Genomic DNA, 19,057 nt, shown 5'->3' on the forward strand with positions numbered 1-19,057 from the left:
ACAGAGTCAATGTGGAGGCTATATACAGGGGGGGTACCGGTACAGAGTCAATGTAGAGGCTATATACAGGGGGTACCGGTACAGAGTCAATGTGGAGGCTATATACAGGGGGTACCGGTACAGAGTCAATGTGGAGGCTATATACAGGGGGTACCGGTACAGAGTCAATGTAGAGGCTATATACAGGGGGTACCGGAACAGAGTCAATGTGGAGGCTATATACAGGGGGTACCGGTACAGAGTCAATGTGGAGGCTATATACAGGGGGTACCGGTACAGAGTCAATGTGGAGGCTATATACAGGGGGTACCGGTACAGAGTCAATGTGGAGGCTATATACAGGGGGTACCGGTACAGAGTCAATGTGGAGGCTATATACAGGGGGTACCGGTACAGAGTCAATGTGGAGGCTATATACAGGGGGTACCGGTACAGAGTCAATGTGGAGGCTATATACAGGGGGTACCGGTACAGAGTCAATGTAGAGGCTATATACAGGGGGTACCGGAACAGAGTCAATGTGGAGGCTATATACAGGGGGGTACCGGTACAGAGTCAATGTGGAGGCTATATACAGGGGGTACCGGTACAGAGTCAATGTGGAGGCTATATACAGGGGGTACCGGTACAGAGTCAATGTGGAGGCTATATACAGGGGGGTACCGGTACAGAGTCAATGTGGTGGCTATATACAGGGGGTACCGGTACAGAGTCAATGTGGAGGCTATATACAGGGGGTACCAGTACAGAGTCAATGTGGAGGCTATATACAGGGGGTACCGGTACAGAGTCAATGTGGAGGCTATATACAGGGGGTACCGGTACAGAGTCAATGTGGAGGCTATATACAGGGGGTACCGGTACAGAGTCAATGTGGAGGCTATATACAGGGGGTACCGGTACAGAGTCAATGTGGAGGCTATATACAGGGGGTACCGGTACAGAGTCAATGTGGAGGCTATATACAGGGGGTACCGGTACAGAGTCAATGTGGAGGCTATATACAGGGGGTACCGGTACAGAGTCAATGTGGAGGCTATATACAGGGGGTACCGGTACAGAGTCAATGTAGAGGCTATATACAGGGGGTACCGGAACAGAGTCAATGTGGAGGCTATATACAGGGGGTACCGGTACAGAGTCAATGTGGAGGCTATATACAGGGGGTACCGGTACAGAGTCAATGTGGAGGCTATATACAGGGGGTACCGGTACAGAGTCAATGTGGAGGCTATATACAGGGGGTACCGGTACAGAGTCAATGTGGTGGCTATATACAGGGGGTACCGGTACAGAGTCAATGTGGAGGCTATATACAGGGGGTACCAGTACAGAGTCAATGTGGAGGCTATATACAGGGGGTACCGGTACAGAGTCAATGTGGAGGCTATATACAGGGGGTACCGGTACAGAGTCAATGTGGAGGCTATATACAGGGGGTACCGGTACAGAGTCAATGTGGAGGCTATATACAGGGGGTACCGGTACAGAGTCAATGTGGAGGCTATATACAGGGGGTACCGGTACAGAGTCAATGTGGAGGCTATATACAGGGGGGTACCGGTACAGAGTCAATGTGGAGGCTATATACAGGGGGTACCGGTACAGAGTCAATGTGGAGGCTATATACAGGGGGTACCGGTACAGAGTCAATGTAGAGGCTATATACAGGGGGTACCGGAACAGAGTCAATGTGGAGGCTATATACAGGGGGTACCGGTACAGAGTCAATGTGGAGGCTATATACAGGGGGTACCGGTACAGAGTCAATGTGGAGGCTATATACAGGGGGTACCAGTACAGAGTCAATGTGGAGGCTATATACAGGGGGTACCGGTACAGAGTCAATGTGGTGGCTATATACAGGGGGTACCGGTACAGAGTCAATGTGGAGGCTATATACAGGGGGTACCAGTACAGAGTCAATGTGGAGGCTATATACAGGGGGTACCGGTACAGAGTCAATGTGGAGGCTATATACAGGGGGTACCGGTACAGAGTCAATGTGGAGGCTATATACATGGGGTACCGGTACAGAGTCAATGTGGAGGCTATATACAGGGGGTACCGGTACAGAGTCAATGTGGAGGCTATATACAGGGGGTACCGGTACAGAGTCAATGTGGAGGCTATATACAGGGGGTACCGGTACAGAGTCAATGTGGAGGCTATATACAGGGGGGTACCGGTACAGAGTCAATGTGGAGGCTATATACAGGGTGTACCGGTACAGAGTCAATGTGGAGGCTATATACAGGGGGTACCGGTACAGAGTCAATGTGGAGGCTATATACAGGGGGTACCGGTACAGAGTCAATGTGGAGGCTATATACAGGGGGTACCGGTACAGAGTCAATGTGGAGGCTATATACAGGGGGTACCGGTACAGAGTCAATGTGGAGGCTGTATACAGGGGGGTACCGGTACAGAGTCAATGTGTAGGCTATATACAGGGGGTACCGGTACAGGGTCAATGTGGAGGCTATATACAGGGGGTACCAGTACAGAGTCAATGTGGAGGCTATATACAGGGGGTACCGGTACAGAGTCAATGTGGAGGCTATATACAGGGTATTACGGTACAGAGTCAATGTGGAGGCTATATACAGGGGGTACCGGTACAGAGTCAATGTGGAGGCTATATACAGGGGGTACCGGTACAGAGTCAATGTGGTGGCTATATACAGGGGGTACCGGTACAGAGTCAATGTGGAGGCTATATACAGGGGGTACCAGTACAGAGTCAATGTGGAGGCTATATACAGGGGGTACCGGTACAGAGTCAATGTGGAGGCTATATACAGGGGGTACCGGTACAGAGTCAATGTGGAGGCTATATACAGGGGGGTACCGGTACAGAGTCAATGTGGAGGCTATATACAGGGGGCACCGGTACAGAGTCACTATACAGGGGCTACCGTCAATGTGCAGGAATACAGGTTAGTTGAGGTAATTTGTACATGTAGGTGGCGGTGAAGTGACTATGCATAGATGATAAACAGCGAGTAGCAGCAGTGTACAAAACAAATGGGGGGGGGGTAAGTGTAAATAGTCCGATGGCCATTTGAGGAATTGTTCCGCAGTCTTATGGTTTGAGGGTAGAAGCTGTTGAGGAAGGAGCCTTTTTGTCCTAGACTTGGCGCTATAGTACCGCTTGCCGTGCGGTAGCAGAGAAAACAGTTTATAACTTGGGTGACTGGAGTCTCTGACAATTTTATGGGCTTTCCTCTGACACCGGCTATTATATAGGTCCTGTATGGCAGGAAGTTTGGCTCCAGTGATGTCCTGGGACGTTCACACTACCCTCTGTAGCGCCTTGCGGTCAAATGCCGAGCAGTTGCCATACCAGGCGGTGATGCAACTGGTCAGAATGATCTCGATGGTGCAGCTGTAGAACTTTTTTAGGATCTGGGGACCCATGCTCAAATCTTCTCAATCTCCTGAGGGGGAAAAGGTTTTGTCGTGCCCGCTTCACGACTGTCTTGGTATGTTTGGACATGATAGTTCGTTGGTGATGTTGACAAGGAACTTGAAACTCTCGACCCGCTCCACTACAGCCTCATCGATGTTAATGGGGGCCTGTTCGGCCTTCCTTTTTCTGTAGTCCACGATCAGCTCCTTTGTCTTGCTCACATTGAGGGAGAGGTTGTTGTCCTGGCACCACATTGCCAGTTCTCTGACTTCCTCTCTATAGGCCGTCTCATTGTTGTCGGTGATCAGGCCTACCACTGTTGTGTTGTCAGCAAACTTAATGATGGTGTTGGAGTCGTGTTTGGCCACGCAGTCGTGGGTGAACAGGGAGTACAGAAGGGGACTAAGTACACACCCCTGAGGGGCCCCAGTGTTAAGGATCAGCGTGGCAAAAGTGTTGTTAACTACTCTTACCACCTGGGGGCGGCCCGTCAGGAATTCCAGGATCCAGTCTCAGATGGAGTTGTTTAGTCCCAGAGTCCTTAGCTTAGTGATGAGCTTTGAGGGCACTATGGTGTTGAACGCTGAGCTGTAGTCAATGGAACAGCATTCTCACATAGGTGTTCCTTTTGTCCAGGTGAGAAAAAGCAGTGTGGAGTGTGATTGAGATTGCGTCATCTGTTGATCTGTTAGGGCGGTATGCGAATTGGAGTGGGTCTGGGGTGTCCGGGAGGATGCTGTTGATATGAGCCATTACCAGCCTTTCAAAGCACTAAATGGCTACCGAAGTGAGTGCTACGGGGCGGTAATCATTTAGGCAGGTTACCTTCGCTTCCTTGGGCACAGGGACTATGGTGGTCTGCTTGAAACATGTAGGTATTACAGACTCGGTCAGGGAGAGGTTGAAAATATCAGTGAAGACACTTGGCAGTTGGTCCGCGCATGCTTTGAGTACACGTCCTGGTAATTCATCTGGCCCTGCGGCTTTGTGAATGTTGACCTGTTTACAGGTTTTGTTCACATCGGTTACCAAGAGTGTTATCACGCAGTCATCCAGAACAGCTGGTGCTCTCGTGCATGCTTCAGTGTTGCTTGCCTCGAAGCGAGCATAAAAGGCATTTAGCTCGTCTGGTGGGCTTGCGTCACTGGGCACTGCGCGTCTGGGTTTCCCTTTGTAGTCCGTAATAGTTTTCAAGCCCTGCCACATCCGACGAGCGTCAGAGCCGGTGTAGTAGGATTCAATCTTAGTCCTATATTGACCCTTGCATGCATGAAAGCAGCAGCTCTACCCTTTAGCTCGGTGCGGGTGTTGCCTGTAATACATGGCTTCTGGTTGGGATATGTATGTATTGTCACTGTGGGGACGACGTCGTCAATGCACTTATTGATGAAGCCGATGACTGAGGTGGAGTATTTCTGGATGAATCCCGGAACATATTCCAGTCCTGTAGAGTAGCATCCGCGTCATCAGACCACTTCCGTATTGAGCAAGTCACTGGTACTTCCTGCTATAGTTTTTGCTTATAAGCAGGAATCAGGAGGATAGAATTATGGTCAGATTTGCCAAATGGAGGGCGGGGGAAAGCTTTGTATGCATCTCTGTGTGTGGAGTAAAGGTGGTCTAGAGTTTACTTTTTCTCCTCTGGTTGCACATGTGACATGCTGGTAAAAATGTGGTAAATCTGATGTGAGTTTACCTGCATTAAAGTCCCCGGCCACTAGGAGTGCTGCTTCTGGGTGAGCATTTTCTTCTTTTCTTATGGCCTTATAGAGTTGGTTGAGTGCGGGCTTAGTGCCAGCATCGGTCTGTGGTGGTAAATAGATGGCTACGAATAATATAGATGAGAACTCTCTTGGTAGATAGTGTGGTCTACAGCTTATCATGAGGTTCTCTACCTCAGGCGAGCAATACTTCGAGACTTCTTTAATATTAGACATCGTGCACCAGCTGTTATTGACAAAATAGACACACTCCCCCACCCCTCGTCTTTCCAGTGTTAGCTGCTCTGTTCTGTCGGTGCATAAAAAATCCTGCCAGCTCTATATTATCGATATCATCGTTCAGCCACGTCTCGGTGAAACACAAGATATTACAGTTTTTAATGTCCCGTTGGTAGGATAGTCTTAATCGTAGGTCATCAATTTTACTTTCCAATGATTACACGTTACCAAGAAGAACAGATGGCAGTGGGAGTTTAACGGAATCTCAGAAGGCAGCCCAATCTGCGGCCCCTTTTCCTGCGTCTTTTCTTCAAGCAAATTACTGGGCCTGTTCCAGTGAAAGCAGTATATCCTTCTCGTCGGACTCGCTAAAGCAAAAAGTAATCACTGTTCTGATGTCCAGAAGTTATTTTCGGTCATAAGAGATGGTATCAGCAACATTATGTACAAAATAAGTAATAAAGTAAGTTGCACAAAACGCAAAAATTGGTTGGGACAAAGTAAAACATCAGCCATGTTCTTTCGGCGCCATCTTCATATTTTGGTCATTGTCACTAGACTAAGAGAACAGATGAATCAACTTAATACCACACATCTTAAAGTTATGATCTACAATAGGGAAAGACTCCACTGATGTAGTGCCTTGCAAAAGTCCTGTCCTCCCAGCCAGGTGAGAAATCCGACCCCTTGGATTTCCTTACTTTTTTTTTTACGTCACACATAGTGAAGTGGGATTAAAATGTATGTAAATGTCATTTTTTTTGTAATAAAAAATGAATAAAAAATGCAATAACTAAAATAAATATAGTAATTGCATAAGTACTAGAGGTCGACCGATTAATCGGAAATGGCCGATTAATTAGGGCCGATTTCACGTTTTCATAACAATCAGTAATCTGCATTTTTGGACACTGATCATGGCCGATTACATTGCACTCCACGAGGAGACTGCCTGACTACCTGTTATGCGAGTGCAGCAAGGAGCCAAGGTAAGGTGCTAGCTAGCATTAAACGTATCTTATAAAAAACAATGAATCATAACACAATCACTAGTTAACTACACATGGTTGATGATATTACTAGTTTATCTAGCTTGTCCTGTGTTGCATATAATCGATGCTGTGCCTGTTAATTTATCATTGAATCATAGCCTAGTTAAGCCAAATGGGTGATTTAACAAGCACATTCGCGAAAAAAGCACTGTCAGCACTGTCGTTGCACCAATGTGTACCTAACCATAAACATCAAAGCCTTTCTTAAAATCAATACACAAGTATATATTTTTAAACCTGCATATTTAGTTAATATTGGCTGCTAACATGAATTTCTTTTAACTAGAGAAATTGTGTCACTTCTCTTGCGTTCTGTGCAACAGAGTCAGGGTATATGCAGCAGTTTGGGCCGCCTGGCTCGTTGCGAACTGTGAGAAGACTATTTCTTCCTAACAAAGACTGCCAATTTCGCCAAACGGGTGATGATTTAACAAAAGAGCATTAGCGAAAAAAGCATAATCGTTGCACGAATGTACCTAACCATAAACATCAATGCCTTTTTTAAAATCAATACACAGAAGTATATATTTTTAAACCTGCATATTTAGTTAAAAGAAATTCATGTTAGCAGGCAATATTAAACTAGCCAAATTGTGGCACTTCTCTTGTGTTCATTGCACGCAGAGTCAGGGTATATGCAACAGTTTGGGCTGCCTGGCTCGTTGCGAACTAATTTGCCAGAATTTTACGTAATTATGACAGAACATTGAAGGTTGTGCAATGTAACAGGAATATTTAGACTTATGGATGCCACCCGTTAGATAAAATACGGAACGGTATTTCACTGAAAGAATAAACGTTTTACTGATCAAACTGATCAACTCCCGAGATTAGGCTAGTGTAACCGATGTGAAATGGCAAGCTAGTTAGCGGGGTGCGCGCTAATACCGTTTCAAACGTCACTCGCTCTGAGACTTGGAGTAGTTGTTCCCCTTCCTCTACATGGGTAACGCTGCTTCGAGGGTGGCTGTTGTCGATGTGTTCCTGGTTCGAGCCCAGGTAGGGGCGAGGAGAGAGACGGAAGCTATACTGTTACACTGGCAATACTAAAGTGCCTATAAGAACATCCAATAGTCAAAGGTATATGAAATACAAATGGTATAGAGCGAAATAGTCCTATAATTCCTATAATAACCTCAACCTAAAACTTCTTAACTGGGAATATTGAAGACTCATGTTAAAAGGAACCACCAGCTTTCATATGTTCTCATGTTCTGAGCAAGGAACTTAAACGTTAGCTTTTTTACATGGCACATATTGCACTTTTACTTTCTTCTCCAACACTTTGTTTTTGCATTATTTAAACCAAATTGAACATGTTTCATTATTTATTTGAGGCTAAATTGATTTGATTGATGTATTATATTAAGTTAAAATAAAAGTGTTAATTCAGTATTGTTGTAACTGTCATTAATACAAATAAATAAATAAAAGAAATCGGCCGATTAATCGATAGCGGCTTTTTTTGGTCCTCCAATAATCGGTATCGGCGTTGAAAAACCATAATCGGTCGACATCTAATAAGTACTCCCTCAGTCAATACATGTTAGAAACTTTTGGCATCGATTTACAGTGAAATTCTTCAAGCTATGTCAGTGTTGGGGATCAAGTATTGCCATAGATTCTCAAGCAGATTTCAGTCCAAACTTTAACTTGCAGTGTAGATTTGGTCTTGTGTTGTAGGTTATTGTCCTGCTGAAATGTGAATTTCTCTCCCAGTCTCTGGTGTAAAGCAGACTGAAGCAGGCTTTCCTCTAGGATTTTGTCCAGTTTATTTTTATCCTGAAAAACTCCCCAGTATTTGCCGATGTTAAGCATACCCATAACATGATGCAGCCACCACCATGCTTGAAAATAAGGAGGCAGTTATTCAGTGATGTGTTGGATTTGCCCCAAATATATATAAATATATATATAAATGCTTTGCATTTAAGCCAAAAAGTGAATTGCTTTGCCACCTGTGACTTAAACCATACCCCTACTAATACGACCAGGTGATCAGACTGTAGAATGAACCAAGAAGGACAGATTTTGATAACTTGACACCGAAATGCCTATTATTTTGACAAAATAAATATTGGCAAAGTGATAATTTAAACATCTAACAGAATAATTAATTAGATTGGAAAGAAAAAGCCATATCTCAGACTGTCCAATAAAAAAAAAAGATTAAGATGGGCAAAAGAACACAGACACTGGACAGAGGAACTCTGCCTAGAAGTCCAGCATCCCGGAGTCGCCTCTTCACTGTTGACCTTGAGACTGGTGTTTTGCGGGTACTATTTAATGAAGCTGCCAGTTGAGGACTTGTGAGGCATCTGTTTCTAAAACTAGACACTCTAATGTACTTGTCCTCTTGCTCAGTTGTGCACCGGGGCCTCCCACTATTTCTATTCTGGTTAGAGACAGTTTGCATTGTCCTGTGAAGGGAGTAGTACACAGCGTTGTTCGAAATCTTCAGTTTCTTGGAAATTTCTCGCATGGAATAGCCTTCATTTCTCAGAACAAGAATAGACTGACAAGTTTCAGAAGAAAGTTCTTTGTTTCTTGCCATTTTGAGCCTGTAATCGAAGCCACAAATGCTGATGCTCCAGATACGCAACTAGTCTAAAGAAGGACAGTTTTATTTCTTCTTTACTCAGTACAACAGTTTTCAGCTGTGCTAACATGATTGCAAAAGGGTTTTCTAATGATCAATTAGCCTTTTAAAATGATAAACTTGGATAAGCTAACACAACGTGCCATTGGAACACAGGAGTGATGGTTGCTGATAATGGGCCTCTGTACGCCTATGTAGATATTCCATAAACAATCAGCCATTTCCAGCTACAAGAGTCATTTACAACATTAACCTCTATGGGCTAGGTGGGACGCTTGCGTCCCACCTACGTAACAGCCACTTGCAGCCTGTGGCGCGATTTTCAAAACCTTAAAAATCCTATTACTTCAATTTCTCAAACATATGACTATTTTACAGCTATTTAAAGACAATACTCTTGTTAATCTAACCACACTGTCCGATTTCAAAAAGGCTTTACAACGAAAGCAAAACATTAGATTATGTCAGCAGAGTACCAAGCCAGAAATAATCAGACACCCATTTTTCAAGCCAGCATATAATGTCACCAAAACCCAGAAGACAGCTAAATGCAGCACTCACCTTTGATGATCTTCATCAGATGACAACCCTAGGACATTATGTTATACAATACATGCATGTTTTGTTCAATCAAGTTCATATTTATATAAAAAAACAGCTTTTTACATTAGCATGTGACGTTCAGAACTAGCGTACCCCCCACAAACTTCAGGGGAATTCGCTAACATTTTACTAAATTACTCACGATAAACGTTCACAAAAAGCATAACAATTATTTTAAGAATTATAGATACAGACCTCCTCTATGCACTCGATATGTCCGATTTTAAAATAGCTTTTTGGTGAAAGCACATTTTGCAATATTCTAAGTACATAGCCCAGGCATCACGGGCTCGCTATTTAGACACCCGGCAAGTTTAGCACTCACCATAATCATATTTACTATTATAAAAGTTTGATTACCTTTTGTTGTCTTCGTCAGAATGCACACCCAGGACTGCTACTTCAATAACAAATGTTGGTTTGGTCCAAAATAATCCATCGTTATATCCGAATAGCGGCGTTTTGTTCGATGCGTTCCAGACACTATCCGAAATGGTAAAGAAGTGTCGCGCGCATGGCGCAAACCGTGACAATAAAATTCTAAATATTCCATTACCGTACTTCGAAGCATGTCAACCGCTGTTTAAAATCAATTTTTACGCCATTTTTCTCGTAGAAAAGCGATAATATTCCGACAGGGAATCTCCTTTTCGGCAAACAGAGGAAAAAATCACAAAGGCGGGGGCGGTCGGGTCACGCGCATAAGCCCAGAGTCCCTTGATCGGCCACTTGAGAAAGGCGATAATGTGTTTCAGCCTGGGGCTGGAATGACGACATTCTGTTTTTTCCCGGGCTCTGAGAGCCTATGGAAGACGTGGGAAGTGTCACGTTAGAGCAGAGATCCTTAGTAAAAGATAGAGATGGAAAAGAAGTTCAAGAAATGGTCAGACAGGCCACTTCCTGTAAAGGAATCTCTCAGGTTTTGACCTGCCATTTGAGTTCTGTTATACTCACAGACACCATTCAAACAGTTTTAGAAACTTTAGGGTGTTTTCTATCCATATGTAATAAGTATATGCATATTCTAGTTACTGGGTAGGAGTGGTAACCAGATTAAATCGGGTATGTTTTTTATCCAGCCGTGTCAATACTGCCCCCTAGCCCTAAAACAGTGTCTACACTATATTTCTGATCAGTTTGATGTTATTTTAATGGACAAAAAATTTGCTTTTCTTTCAAAAACAAAGACATTTCTAAGTGACCCCACATTTTTGAACGGCAGTGTACATGTGATATGAGTAGTGTAAGATATGTGAACATTATTAAAGTGCCATTATTTAGAGTGTAGAAAGTGACCAGTAATCAGCCATGAACCACTGATCACGTCTCTTCCTGTCACATGACTTCTGTTCTGATGATGCAGTAAGTAGGTATGAAAATTCACTTTACCGTAAGCTGCCGAGTCATATTTTCCCCTAATTTCAACGAGAACATCATACCTGGGTTCAAATACAATTTGAAAACTTTCAAGTAATTTGAGCGTTTGCTTCATCCTTCCTGGGGTGCTAAATGGGCTGGGTTTACAGTTTTGGGACTAATTTTATTGGTTTCATTAAGCCAGGCAAGCTTAATCAAGCACAGCTAATGTATTTGAAACTATTTCAAATAGTATTTGAACCGAGGTCTGGAGGACATACACAGTTTATTGGTGTCCATGGAAATAACTGTCTTGTACTAAGCTAATTGGACTTTAATAAGGCCATATCATGTTTATACTGAATGGAACTCGTCGACTATCTATAGATCTCATGAGCACAGACATAACTGATTGACATCATGGTCATAGAATAGAAATGGAGAGGGCTCTTTATTCATGTTTCAATATAGTAAATATGATAGTATTGATTCTTGAATGATTTGGATCCTTTCAATATGTAAGCATGCGAAATGTGAGAGGAAGTGTGAAGCAGGCTCTATGCTTGATACCGAATCATCTGGTTGTGTTGTGAATATGCATAATTCGCTTCTATTTTATTGAACCTTTATTTATTCGTGCAGGTCGGTTAAAGAACAAATCTGTTTTTACAATGATGGCCTTAAAGTCTAATGAATCTGAACAATGCAGAAAAAAAATCTAATGAAAATGATTCGTACGGATTCTTGAAAGACTTTGATTGATAGAGAGTGAAGCCGGATTTAATGTACACAATACCAAGCTATGATGTTAGCGACTGCTCTTCTGTAGGAAAATATTACACACCAACTCAATACAATAGAGACGATACTGAAACATGATTAAACCTCCCTGTCCATTATAGCTGGGTGTTTCAGCCAAACCCTAACCTAGTTGGACCCTCTGGGTTTCACATAATCTACCCTTCAGATTGCCGTTTGTGCTGTGGCAAGCAAATATCAGATGACACAATTGTTTTTTTTGAAGCACTGAAGGAAACATGCACTTAAACCTATTCTGTGCTTTTTGTTGAGCATGAGTTAGCGACATTTCTGGTAATTCCAACCTATTTCAAATGGTTATTTTGGCCATGACTCATTCCTAAAACAGAACTCAAAAGTGAAACTGGGAAGTGAGAATGCAATCCCAGCTGCTGCTAAAGAGTGTGAATGAGAGACGCATTAACTAGCATAGTTATGGAGCCATTTTAGAGACGCATTAACTAGCATAGTTATGGGGCCATTTTAGAGACGCATTAACTAACTTAGCTATGGGGCCATTGTAGAGATACATGAACTAGCTTAGCTATGGGGTCATTGTAGAGATACATTAACTAGCTTAGCTATGGAGCCATTTTAGAGACGCATTAACTAGCTTAGCTATGGGGCCATTTTAGAGACGCATTAACTAGCTTAGCTATGGGGCCATTTTAGAGACGCATTAACTAGCTTAGCTATGGGGCCATTTTAGGGATGCATTAACTAGCTTAGCTATGGGGCCATTTTAGAGACGCATTAACTAACTTAGCTATGGGGCCATTGTAGAGATGCATGAACTAGCATAGTTATGGGGTCATTTTAGAGATACATTAACTAGCTTAGCTATGGAGCCATTTTAGAGACGCATTAACTAGCTTAGCTATGGGGCCATTTTAGAGACGCATTAACTAGCTTAGCTATGGGGCCATTTTAGGGATGCATTAACTAGCTTAGCTATGGGGCCATTTTAGGGATGCATTAACTAGCTTAGCTATGGGGGCCATTTTAGAGACGCATTAACTAGCTTAGCTATGGGGCCATTTTAGGGATGCATTAACTAGCTTAGCTATGGGGGCCATTTAAGCTACACAGCAGAGACAAAAAACTTTCCCATTGGCACTGCTCATTGTATAGTAGCCTAATAGTTAGAAACTTAGTTTGAGCACTTAAAAACTTCTTAAGAATCTGCCCCTTTAAAAAAAATGTTTAGCCTAAATTAACAAATGCAAATCTAACTGCCTGCACCTCATGACCTGAAGCAAGGACATGTATATTCTTGATACCATTTTAAAGGGAACACTTTGAAGTTTGTGGAAATGTGCAATGACTGTGAGAATATAACACATTAGATCTGGTAAAATACAAATAAAAATTGTATTTGTATTTTTTTGTACCATCTTTGAAATGGAAGAGAAAGGCCATAATATATTATTCCAGCCCAGTTGCAATTTACAATTTAGCCACTAGATGGCAGCAGTGCATGTACAACGTTTTAGACTGATTCAATGAACCATTGCATGTCTGTTCAAAATGTTGTATCAAGACTGCCCAAATGTGCCTAATTTGTTTGTTAATAACTTTTCAGGTTCATAACTGTGCACTCTCCTCAAACAATAGCATGGTATTCTTTCACATCGGGACCCACCGATCTGTAGAGGCTAATGATAAAAATAACTGAATACATTAGTGCTTCCATGAAACAAATAATTCCAGCTAAACGGCACACAAAAGCTGCCTGGCAAATGGATTATACTTCAAATAGGCTATCATGCTCAAATATGTCTTCCCAACATAAAATAAGCCACAGGGGCACATAATCATGGTTAGACCCATTTGTCATCATAGCGACCTGAGACTGGACCAGACAGGTAGACAGACATACAGACAGGCAAGCAGGCAGGCAGACTGTTAGCACTTAGTGGTTTATAGCAGATTCCCACAATACTGGGCTTTAGGTGAGGCAGGTGAACCTGTAGTCATATTACTTCAACAGCCATTAACATGAGGTCGTCTCGTAGCTTTACAGGAATATGACTCTGAGCATAAAAGGCAACACCTCCACCATTGGCATTCCTGTATCTTGTGAAGATGTTAAAACCATGTATTGCTTCCACTGTATCATGAAAGATATTATTTAAAACTTCTTTGGGAAAGCTGGGACGGTAGCGTCCCACCTGGCCAACATCCGGTGAAATGGCAGAGCGCCAAATTCAAATTAAATTACTATAAATATTTAACTTTCATGAAATCACAAGTGCAATACATCAAAATAAAGCTTAAATTGTTGTTAATCCAGCCAAGGTGTCAGATTTCAAAAAGGCTTTACGGCAAAAGCAAACCATGCGATTATCTGAGGACAGCGGAATCAGATGATATAAAAGAGAGGTTGAACAGGCTAGTTATAGGGGTTGCAGCAATTGCGGCCGATAATCTTAGAAAGAGAGGGTCCAGATTGTCTATCCCGGCTGATTTGTAGGGATTTTGCAGGTCTTTCAGAACATCAGCTATCTGGATTTGGGTGAAGGAGTAATGGGGAGGCTTGGGCAAGTTGCTGTGGGGGGTGCAGAGCTGTTGACTGGGGTTGGGGTAGCCAGGTGGAAAGCATGGCCAACCGTAGAGAAATGATTATTGAAATTCTCAATTGTCGTGGAATATCGGTGGTGACAGTGTTTCCTATCCTCAGTGGAGTGGGAAGCTGGGAGGAGGTGCTCTTATTCTCCATGGACTTTACAGTGTCCCAGAACATTTTGGAATTAGTGCTGCAGGATGCACATTTCTGTTTGAAAAAGCTAGCCTTTGCTTTCTTAACTGACTGCGAATATTGGTTCCTGACTTCCCTGAAAAGTTGCATATCGCGGATGCTATTCGATGCTAGTGCAGTACGCCACATGATGTTTTTGTGCTGGTCGAAGGCAGTCAGGTCTGGAGTGAACCAAGGGCTATATCTGTTCTTAGTTCCACATTTTTTGAATGGGGCATGCTTATTTAAGATGGTGAGGAAAGCACTTTTAAAGAGCAACCAGCATCCTCTTCTAACGGGATGAGGTCAATACCCTTCCAGGATACCCGGGCCAGGTCAATTAGGAAGGCCTGTCCGCAGAAGTGTTTTAGGGAGCGTTTGACAGTGATGAGGGGTTGTTGTTTGACTGCAGACCCATAACGGACACAGGCAATGAGGCAGTGATTGCTGAGATCCTGGTTGAAAACAGCAGAGGTGTATTTAGAGGGAGAGTTGGTCAGGATGATATCTGAGGGTGCCCATGTTTATGGGCTTATGGTTGTACCTGGTAGGTTCCTTGATGATTTGTGTGAGATTGAGGGCATCTAGCTTAGATTGAAGGACGGCCGGGGTGTTAACCATATCCCAGTTCAGGTCACCTAACAGCACGTACTCAGACAATAGATGGGGGGAAATCAATTCACATATGGTGTCCAGGGCACGGCTGGGAGCTGAAGGGGGTCTATAACAAGTGGCAACAGTGAGGGACTTAATTCTGGATAGATGGATTTTTTTAAAGTAGAAGCTCGAACTGTTTGGGCACAGACCTGGATAGTATGACAGAACTCTGCAGGCGATCTCTGCAGTAGATTGCAACTCCCCCCCCCCCCTTTGGAAGTTCTATCTTGACGGAAAATGTTGTAATTGGGGATGGAAATTAAAAAATGTTAGTGGCCTTCCTAAGCCAGGATTCAGACACGGCAAGGACATTGGCAGAGTGTGCTAAAGCAGTGAATAAAACAAACTTAGGGAGGAGGCTTCTGATGTTAACATGCATGAAACCAAGGCTATTACGGTTACAGAAGTCAACAAATGAGAGCACCTGGGGACACACAGGGCCTGGGTTAACCTCTACATCACCAGAGGAACAGAGGAGGAGTAGGATAAGGGTACGGCTAAAGGCTATATGAACTGGTCGTCTAGTGCGTTGGGAACAGAGAATAAAAGGAGCACATTTCTGGGCGTGGTAGAATAGATTCAGAGCATAATGTACAGACAAGGGTATGGTAGGGTGCGAGTACAGTGGAGGTAAACCCAGGCATTGAGTGACGATGAGAGAGGGGATAGACACCCCCCCCCATCCATCTCCATCCTCAGCTTCAGCTCCATTGAGAAAAGGCTGTTCCTTTTTTTATATCACAACCCCCACCAGTCTTCTTGATCCCCATTCAGCAGAATTCCAATGAATGTACAGTATTTAACAGAAGCGGGCCACCTATGATATTTATAGGATAGGAGGGTTGGGGAGCAGGGGACTGGGACCTACTGGTAAGTAGGTTGGTTCTACATAAAGTCACCATTTTGGCCTCGGTTCGAGTACTGATTAGAACCACATGATCAGCAGCGGGTAACAATGTGTGTATGAGAGTGTGTGTGTGTGTGTGTGAGTGTGCGTGTAAGTGTGTGTGTGAGAGGTCTTTATTCAGCAGCTGCAACAGAGAGGTCCGTTCAGAGAGTTACTGTTTCTCTCTGTGGTGTGTGTGAGAGGTCATTATTCAGATCCTGATCCTGTAAACCCGGACTCCTGTTCCTGATCCTCCAGACCCAGACTCCTGATCCTGCACACACTGATCCTGATCCTGCACACTCTGATCCTGATCCTGCACACCCTGTTCCTGATCCTGCACACCCTGTTCCTGATCCTGCGCACCCTGTTCCTGATCCTGCACACCCTGACTCCTGTTCCTGATCCTGCTCACCCTGACTCCGGATCCTGATCCTGCAGACCCAGACTCCTGTTCCTGATCCTGCTCACCCTGACTCCGGATCCTGATCCTGCAGACCCAGACTCCTGTTCCTGATCCTGCACACCCTGTTCCTGATCCTGCACACCCTGTTCCTGATCCTGCACACCCTGTTCCTGATCCTGCACACCCTGATCCTGATCCTGCACACCCTGATCCTGATCCTGCTTACCCTGACTCCGGATCCTGCACACCCAGACTCCTGATCCTGATCCTGATCCTGCAGACCCTGACTCCTGATCCGGATCCTGCACACCCTGACTCCTGATCCGGATCCTGCAGACCCTGACTCCTGATCCGGATCCTGCAGACCCAGACTCCTGATCCTGATCCTGCACACCCAGACTCCTGATCCTGATCCTGCAGACCCAGACTCCTGATCCGGATCCTGCACACCCACTCTTGATCCTGATCCTGCAGACTCCTTCTTTGGATATAGTAAAAAGCTTTGGTTCATGTTCTCCCTGGAGGCTATCAACCTACCTGACTGAGAATGGGTTCAAGAAATATACATTATTTTAAGGGGTTGTGATGTCTCTGTACTGTTGTTGCAGTTGTCAAATATATGTGGAGGGTGTTATTATTATTATTGGTGATATTATATGTTCTGTTACATGTGATCTGGTAATGTCTTTTCAATTGCCCCTAAAAGGGATCAATTAAGTAATACATTTTATTAGGGAAAAATTAGGGGAAAACGGCCACTGACTGACAGGTGCAGACAGAGATCAGTGTGATGTTTTGGAATTTATCAACTTGATTTAATGCTTCCTCTCCTCACAAATGTTTGAATATACTGTATATTGAGATTTTTTTCTCCTCAATTTACAGCCTGGTCTCATAGACTAAATGTAACATAGTAAATGTAAACCCGGGACACTGAAATGAGTATGATATGTTACGTTTGGTATGGTTACATAAGGTAGACGCGAGGTGGATTGGTGGGCGTAGAACACGAACGTCTAGCAACCCAAAAGTTGCATGTTCAAATCTCATCGTGGACAACTTTAGCATTTTAGCTAATTAACAACTCTAACGACTTACTACTTTTTAGCTACTTTACAACTACTGTACTTAGCATGTTAGTACTTGGGAGTATGACTAGATGGTACACTGTGCTTCTCTCAGCACATATCAAAGCTGCAGGCTAAAGTTAAATCTAGACTTGGTTTCCTCTATCGTAAAATTCCCCTAACCCTAACCTTAACCCTTTAACCTACACTACTGGTCAGAAGTTTTAGAACACCTACTCATTCAAGGGTTTTTCTATATTTTTACTATTTTCTACATCGTAGAATAATAGTGAAGACATCAAACTATGCAGTAACACATATGGAATCATGTAGTAACCAAAAAAGTGTTAAAGAAATTCTTCAAATAGCCACCCTTTGCCTTAATGACAGCTTTGCACACTCTTGGCATTCTCTCAACCAGCTTCATATTGTAGTCCTGGATCAATCCAAGATGGCGTAGCAGACAGACGTCTTTGTCCTTCGTCTTGTCGTGTCCCATGTATATATATTTACATCTTTTCTTCGCATATCTTTTTATATATTTTTTTCTAAAAACTCTACCTCAAAACACTCTCCTGAAACCCGCCTCACCAATAAAAAAAAAAGTACTATTTACCTCAAATCTGAAATCTGAAATCCTCAACAGAAGCTAGCCAGAGGTTAGCCAGAGGTTAGCCAGTTCACTGGCTAACGTTGCAGTTCAGCTAGTCACGGTTGGCTATCATCAGCTATCCCTTAACTCGAAAAGCTATCGCCAGTTTTGTACAGCGCGACTCAGACCAGAGCATAACGGACCTATTTTCTCTCCATATCCCTGGATTTCTACTGCAGGCTCTGGACATTTACACCTGGATCTTGCAGCTAGCTAGCTGCTACCCGAGTGACTATTGGCTAACGTCGGTCCCGGAGCTAACATCAATTATTCCGGAGCTAGCCAGCTGAAGAGTTCCATCAGCCACTCCTGGGCTACAATCACCTATCCGGACCCGTTTTACTGCCGATGCGGAGCCCCATCGTGCCTTCACGACTGGATTACCGACGTTATCTGCCCGAGGGAGTTATCCAATTGGCCCCTCCGTCGCGACGTAACCTGAATGCCCATCTGCGGCCTGCTAATTGTTAGCTGTCTTATCGGCTGCTATCTGAATAGGTCTATCGGACAATTTTCTTGGGCAACTATAACTATAACTATTTTGCCAATTGGATTGGTCCCCTCTACCACACGGAACCCCACTAATCTACAGACGGAAACGCACGAGGTGGCTAAAAACAGACCTCCCTCCATCTTCTGCCAGCTTGCTACTTATGGCCCTGCTAGCTGTCTGAATCTCACGGGACCCTTATGATCACTCGGCTAAGCATGCCTCTCCTTAATGTCAATATGCCTTGTCCATTGCTGTTCTGGTTAGTGTTTATTGGCTTATTTCACTGTAGAGCCTCTAGCCCAGCTCATTATACCTTATCCAACCTTTCAGTTCCACCTCCCACACATGCTATGACATCTTCTGGTTTCAATTATGTTTCTAGAGACTATATCTCTCTCA

The sequence above is a fragment of the Salmo salar genome, chromosome ssa12 (assembly GCF_905237065.1).
Source record: "Salmo salar chromosome ssa12, Ssal_v3.1, whole genome shotgun sequence".
NCBI lineage: Eukaryota > Metazoa > Chordata > Actinopteri > Salmoniformes > Salmonidae > Salmo > Salmo salar.